The sequence below is a fragment of the Sinocyclocheilus rhinocerous genome, unplaced genomic scaffold (assembly GCF_001515625.1).
Source record: "Sinocyclocheilus rhinocerous isolate Xijiao unplaced genomic scaffold, SAMN03320098_v1.1 scaffold2993, whole genome shotgun sequence".
NCBI classification, from domain to species: domain Eukaryota; kingdom Metazoa; phylum Chordata; class Actinopteri; order Cypriniformes; family Cyprinidae; genus Sinocyclocheilus; species Sinocyclocheilus rhinocerous.
The window spans coordinates 82,674-89,045 of NW_015628751.1; the positions used below are offsets into that span (position 1 = coordinate 82,674).

Here is a 6,372-nt window from a genome sequence, read left to right on the forward strand (position 1 = left end):
AGAGCGGTTTTCTCTATCTCTGGGTCCCAGGAGGGCACGGAGAGTCGCGGACGGGCCAACACCGGACCTCACTCATCCTCCTCCTTCACCAGCTGGCAGTAGCGGGCGGTTCGAGAGCATCAACAAAGGCCCTACTCACGCACCCTCTGCCAAACTGAGTCCCACACTACATTTTTTTTTTTTTCGTTTCTATATCTGGGAAGTAAAAAGAGGGAAATAAAAGTTAAATAAGATGCAATTTCAGTTTCATGCCGACCTTAAATGTGAGCATAAATGTCTTGATCTTATGTAATTTTATCTGTGTGTGTATACAGGATCATGAAGACTTTCCTCTATATTGAACAAGAACAGAAGAGACATTTTTGTTTTTCATCTATAGTTTTAATAGCAGTGCATAACAAAGATATATGCTTTATTTTTATACAACTTTTTCATGTCATACTTATGTACTTCAGTTCATACTTATGTGCCTCTGTTTATAATTATTTATGTTTTATGCTAATTTCGTTTAATAAACTGTATACTGGCACTTATTGGACTTTACTATTAATTTTCTTAAATGCTTAATGCATGGCATACAAAGTGTGAACTTTCTTCTGTAGCTGGGATATAAAAATCACAGTTGTTCTTTAATGGACTCCCTAAGTTAACTAGCAAAAACATTAAATAAAAGAAATATGATAAATGCCCAAACGTCTCATTTTAGCTTTTCTGCATGTACAGTAGCTGATTTTTTTATTTTTTTTAAATTATTGCTTATGGACCTGAAGAGGTCGATTTACGATCCCCTCTTCTTTATTTATTATTCATCAATAATTGGATTAGCAGCAGAGGCGTTCCCACATGCTTTAGAGCTATTTTAAAAACCAAGAAAGATTAAGTGCTCTGACAAACAGTTAAGAGAAACAGTTAAAAAAATAAAGCTCATTTAAGTATAATTTAGGCAAAATGTAATTTTTTTATATTTATTTTTATTTACATTTCAGTCCAAAGGTATTAAGTATTTGTAATTTTTTTATAATTGTTTTTATTTTGCTCATGGAATTTATTTATCTGTGCATTTTATCTCTGTCTGTCTGGTTTTAAACTGTAGTTTTCGCTGACTTACAAGTTCTGAATTGAGGATTGTCAGTTGCTTCAAGAAGCCTATGTTGGGCCTGATGCGTCTCACCTTTATGACGTGGTCAATGGCATCCTCCACCATCATGTCATGGTGAATCATCAGATATGCCAGAAAAAGTGTGGGAGATCTTCTTACGGCATCTATGCAGTGAACCAACACCGTATCTAGGAAAAAACAAAAAACAAACCCAAAACAAACTCAGTGCTGGACAGTTCGTCACTGTTGGACAAATGATAAGATGATAAATTATAGATGATATATAGTGTGTGTGTGCATTGCCTCTTACTCTCTGGGTTACTCAAAGCCTGGTGGATGAATTTTGCAGCTGGGTAGAAATACTTGCTGATGTCAAACAAGTGGTCATCAATTACAGGCACACCATAGTAAGCGATGTTCATGCCTTTGTAATATTTTGCCCCAGTACTGATTGTTCCTTCTAGGTCTTTCTTCCTTGGCATTCCTAACAAGACCCTCAGGTTTTTCTTCAAAGCTGCAGCATTCAGGATGTGAGTAATAACCATCTCCTTCAGTTTGGCTCGGTCTATTGCTGTCTCTCTGCACAAGAACACAACAGCCTAGATTAGTTTTTCACTAAAATGCAGAATTATATAAATGCATTGTGTTTGATTCCTGTTCATGCTGATGCATTATATTATTACTCTATCACATGGTTTGGTATAATTTATGGTCACTTATGTGCCAGTTAAAGTGTTGTAGACTTACTCATTTCCTATAAAGACATTGGGCCAGACCTCAGTGACAGGTGTCCAGTCCAATGCACATTTTTCTAGGCATTGCTTCAGTTGGATCATGTTTTGAAGGATATGCTTTTTTAACAGCAAAAGCTCTGTTTTCCCTTGAGGTTCTTGTTCTGGACCTGGGACACACGATGGCTCTGGAACAGGCTTCAGCTTGTTTTTTTATATTTGTCTAACTGCTTTCTTAGTTGTATTTTTCGCTGCTTTACGAGGTCTGAATTGAGGACTGTCAGCTGATTCAAAAAGCCCACGTTGGGCCCAATCCATCTCTCGTCTGTGACATGGTCAATGGCATCCTCCACCATCATGTTATGGTGGATCATCAGGTATGCCAGAACAAGTGTGGAGGAGCGGCTGACACCATGTATGCAGTGCACTAACAACTTATCTGAGGAAGTAAAACAGAAAGACACTCAAAACAAATTCAATCCCAGACTATTTATCATCGTAAGACACTTGATAAATAATAGATGATAAATGGTGTGTGTGTGTCAACTCTTACTCTCTGGGTTACTCAGGGCCTTGTGGATGAATTCTGCAGCTGGGAAGAAGTACTCGCTGATGTTAAACCAGTCTTCATCCACTGCAGGCACATTGTAATAAGTGATGCTCATGCCTTGGTAATATTCCTCCCTTGAACTGATCTTTCCATGAAGATCTTCCTCATTTGCTGTAGCGTTCAGGATGTGGGTAATACCCATCTCTTTCAGTTTTGCTCGGTCCTTTGCTGTCTTCCTGTGCAAAAACCCAACAGGCTAGATTAGGGTAACATTTTATCAGATTATCAGCTCCCTAGCTAGTGAACCAGTAAATCGTGTACACAAATTTGGGCACTTTTTTATTGATTCTAGCTCACTACACATTGGGACACTGATTACTAAATGATTCCACACTGATTCCAGGGACATGACAATGCGCTCGTGTTTTAAAACGTCACCGCAGGTATTTATCAAAAAAAGGTTGACATTGTTTTATATGCTGCATTTTTTTTTTATATGTTCCTGCAACATTTCTGCCAAATTGTATGCATAAATATTAAGTAGATTATGTTTACTACCTGTCTAGCAATGTGTGTTATTGCAATGTTGTTGTTTTTTAATTATGGTTTGTCTTTTTAAATCTTCTATGATGTGTCATGTTTATTGAGTTGGCTTGTTCAATTTATGTTTCATGCTTTAGAAATGTGATCGAATTTCAGTCAAAAGAACATAGCTCTGCTCCTTGGTTTTTGTAGTGCATTGTGGGATTTTTAGGGAGCGAAGATTCCAGTGTGCTGAATGGATTTTGCGATTGAGACAGGAAGCTGATTGAGCACACCCCAATCTTTCAATAAATATGTACAATGGATAAAACACCTCTGACAGTGAGAGAAATATAACTGCATTGTGTTTGATTGCTGTTCATACTGCTGCAGAACATTATTACTTTAGCACAAGGTTTGGTATTATATGTGGCATTCAATGAGTTGTAGACTTACTCATTTCCAATGAAGACATTGCACCAGACCTTGGTGATAGGTGTCCAGTCCAGTGTACATTGCTCCAGGCGATCCTGAAGTTGGATCGCGCTTTGTGGGATATACATTTGTAATATTGAAAGCTCTGTTTTCACTTGGTGTTCTGTTTTAGGACAGATTGGACCTGAGACACACAATTGTTCTGCATCAACCAGATCCATCTGAAGTTCTGGTTTAGGATCGCTTGGACCTGGGACACACAATGTTTCTGGATCAGGCTGTGCTGAGATCCCAATGGGATCCACTCTGTTTTTCTGGACAGTTTTTTTCACAGCCTTCCATCTTCTTTGGAAGAATGCACAGATTTTGTTGCTCTTCCTCACTTTGGTATTTTCTGACAAAAGAAGAAGAAAAAGAAAACCAAACAAACAAATAATAAGCTAATTTAAACATCTCTAGCCAAAGATTAAACACTAAAAACTAGTCCATCTTATAAAATTGGCCTACTGTTGTGCTGCTTGAACATTGGTGATTTTAACAGGGCCAATGTGCAGTTGTTGCATTTAAGTCTCTATGGGACGGATTGGGTTTGGGAAATAAATGGTTCATTTAAATACTGTCCTTCTTATCAGAATGGCATGCAAATATATGCATAATGGCAATCAAACTGCACAATGTATTGATGCAGAGCTAAGTAACAAAGTACACATTTCTATTTACATTCCACTGTAATATGTATCTCAAATTCTTTATTGACATTCACCTGTTGGGCTGGTCTTCTCAGTGGTTGTAGGAGAAGTGTCCATGCCTCCCTGATCATTCCCACTGCTGCTTCCTGCTGGCTCGGTTATATCTTCAGACCCCTTCAAATCCCAGCACTTCAGCTTTGAGACAGTGTAGCTGATGTCAAACTTCATCTGCACATTTCTCTTTTCTGTGGACATGATGTACGGTAACTGGTACTGTGAGATGTTGTTGTCAAACTGTGTCTGTGACGCTTTGTACAGATAGTGTCTATAAACTGTATGTATCTCACGCGATGAATATAGTCTATTTATGTGAACTGGTGTCTGTAGACAGTGTTTCTGTGGTCTGTACTGATCGTTTCTAGGCGCGTTTCTGCTCGGCCACATCTCGGATTATCAGCGGCATACCTGTTCTATGACGTAATCAAGTGGCGCTTCTTGTTGTAGTTCCAAAATTGCCATGGAAACAGGATGTTTGCTAAAAGCAGCAGAGCTTAGCATTATCGCCAATATACTGATCTCACGAAATAGGTTAACAAATTCCTGCAATCAGATTAAATTTACGGACTCGATTTCAAAACGTTATTGCATTCTTTGAGTCACACATATATTATACATTATATACCTTTTTTTAAGTGAAATACATTAACAAGGCGTGAATAAGCACGTCTCTGCTTTCCGCTTAGTCAGGGTCGCGCCATATTTAATTTTTGACAAAAATGAAAACGAAGCTTTTGAAAGGTGAGCTGTGAAATGACGTTATCTAGGACCTTTATAAACCTGCTTAGCGAAAAAATAAATAAATATTTTTTTTAACCCGCCTTATTCCCCCTATTCCACTAACTTTTTTTTTATTCAAAGAACAATATGTCAATGTCAATTTTATTTCTATAGCACAACTAAAAAAACAGTTGACCAATGTGCTTTACAACAATTCAACATCCAACATTTTATCAAGAAACAATATAAGAAGAAAAGGAAAAGAAAAAAGATAGAAAGACAAATTATAAACAAATAAAAGTTGCCAGGGGGGAGGTAAGTATTACAGTATTCAAAACACAGATACAAGAGATACATACATACATATAAAAATCCAATAAATATATTAAAGGGGTCATATGACGTTGCTTAAAATAACATTATTTTGTGTATTTGGTGTAATGCAATGTGTTTATGCAGTTTAAGGTTAAAAAAACACATTATTTTCCACATAATGTACATTATTGTTTCTACTCTATGCCTTACCTTTCTGAAACGCGTCGATTTTTACAAAGCTCATCCTTCTAAAAAAGCGAGGTGTGCTCTGATTGGCCAGCTATCCAGTGCGTTGTGATTGGACGAATTCCTCAAGCAGAATATCTCATTGGATTTGAGACTTTAGTCTTTGCAACTTCACAGATCTTCTTTATGCACCAAGAGCTTGTAACACTTCAAAGAAAGGAAAAATTTAAATCGCATCATATGACCCTTTTAATATATAAAATATATAATATATAAAGTTAACAAGCTTTCAAAGTTCTTACAGCTTTCTTATTCAAAGAGTTTCTGATACTGTCAGTATCTATAGGCCTATATATTTCAGTCAACAAAACCATAAAATTGGGTTTCTTATTGGTAAATTGACTCTTATGAATGTGAAATTTGGTCAACAGTATAAGTAAATTAATCAAGTAAAATACTCTTCCTCTTGGTCAGAATAGTCAGTAAAGCCAAAGAGTACATTTTCCCAAAGACTGCTTGTGTGACAACATGTAAATTTTTAAAAACATCTTTAAATTTCAAAGATGCTGAAACTGTTGTTCCCTTACAGTCGGTCACTCCGAGTCACGTCAGTGACCGACGAATTGGGATCTCGCTTAGAGAGACCAATCCACTTGGAGTGTAAACTAAACGAGCCAATGCGCATTGGCATGCAATGATTGCATCCAGCTGCCGCTGATCACAGCGTGAGCATAAAAAGGCAGCCGGTGCAACGCATACCAGCTTTTCACTTCGGAACCGAGCGACAACATCGTTTTGCTCCTACCAAACTGCTTCGTGTGTGGCGAGTCTAGCGCGCTCTTGGGAGCTTTTTGTGTTGGCGGACGGCGCTTCAGCGTTGGTCGTGCCTGCCTCGAGTGGGTTGCGCACTTCAGGCTGCACTACCCCCTGTCGTGCTGCAAACGGCCGTTTCCCCTGTGCGTCTCAGCACGTAAAAGAGCATTCCCCTAAAAGAGCCAATTTCTCTAAAAGAGTACAATAAGCGGGTGCGTCTTTGTAAAGACGACGGATCGTCTTTTTAAAGATGCC

General features: G+C 38.0%; 1 protein-coding gene and 1 pseudogene across 1 annotated transcript in view; one reads left to right on the forward strand and one right to left on the reverse strand.

Annotated features, from left to right (window-relative positions):
• LOC107738449 (receptor-type tyrosine-protein phosphatase beta-like) overlaps positions 1-685 on the forward strand; it is a 53,308-nt gene extending 52,623 nt beyond the window's left edge. The window contains exon 30 of the mRNA XM_016550210.1: positions 315-685. The gene's annotated coding sequence lies outside the window, so the exon portion shown is untranslated. The remainder of the gene's footprint in view (positions 1-314) is intronic.
• A 191-nt stretch (positions 686-876) lies between these two features.
• LOC107738451 (uncharacterized) lies at positions 877-4,281 on the reverse strand (annotated as a pseudogene).
• Positions 4,282-6,372: the final 2,091 nt, after the last annotated feature.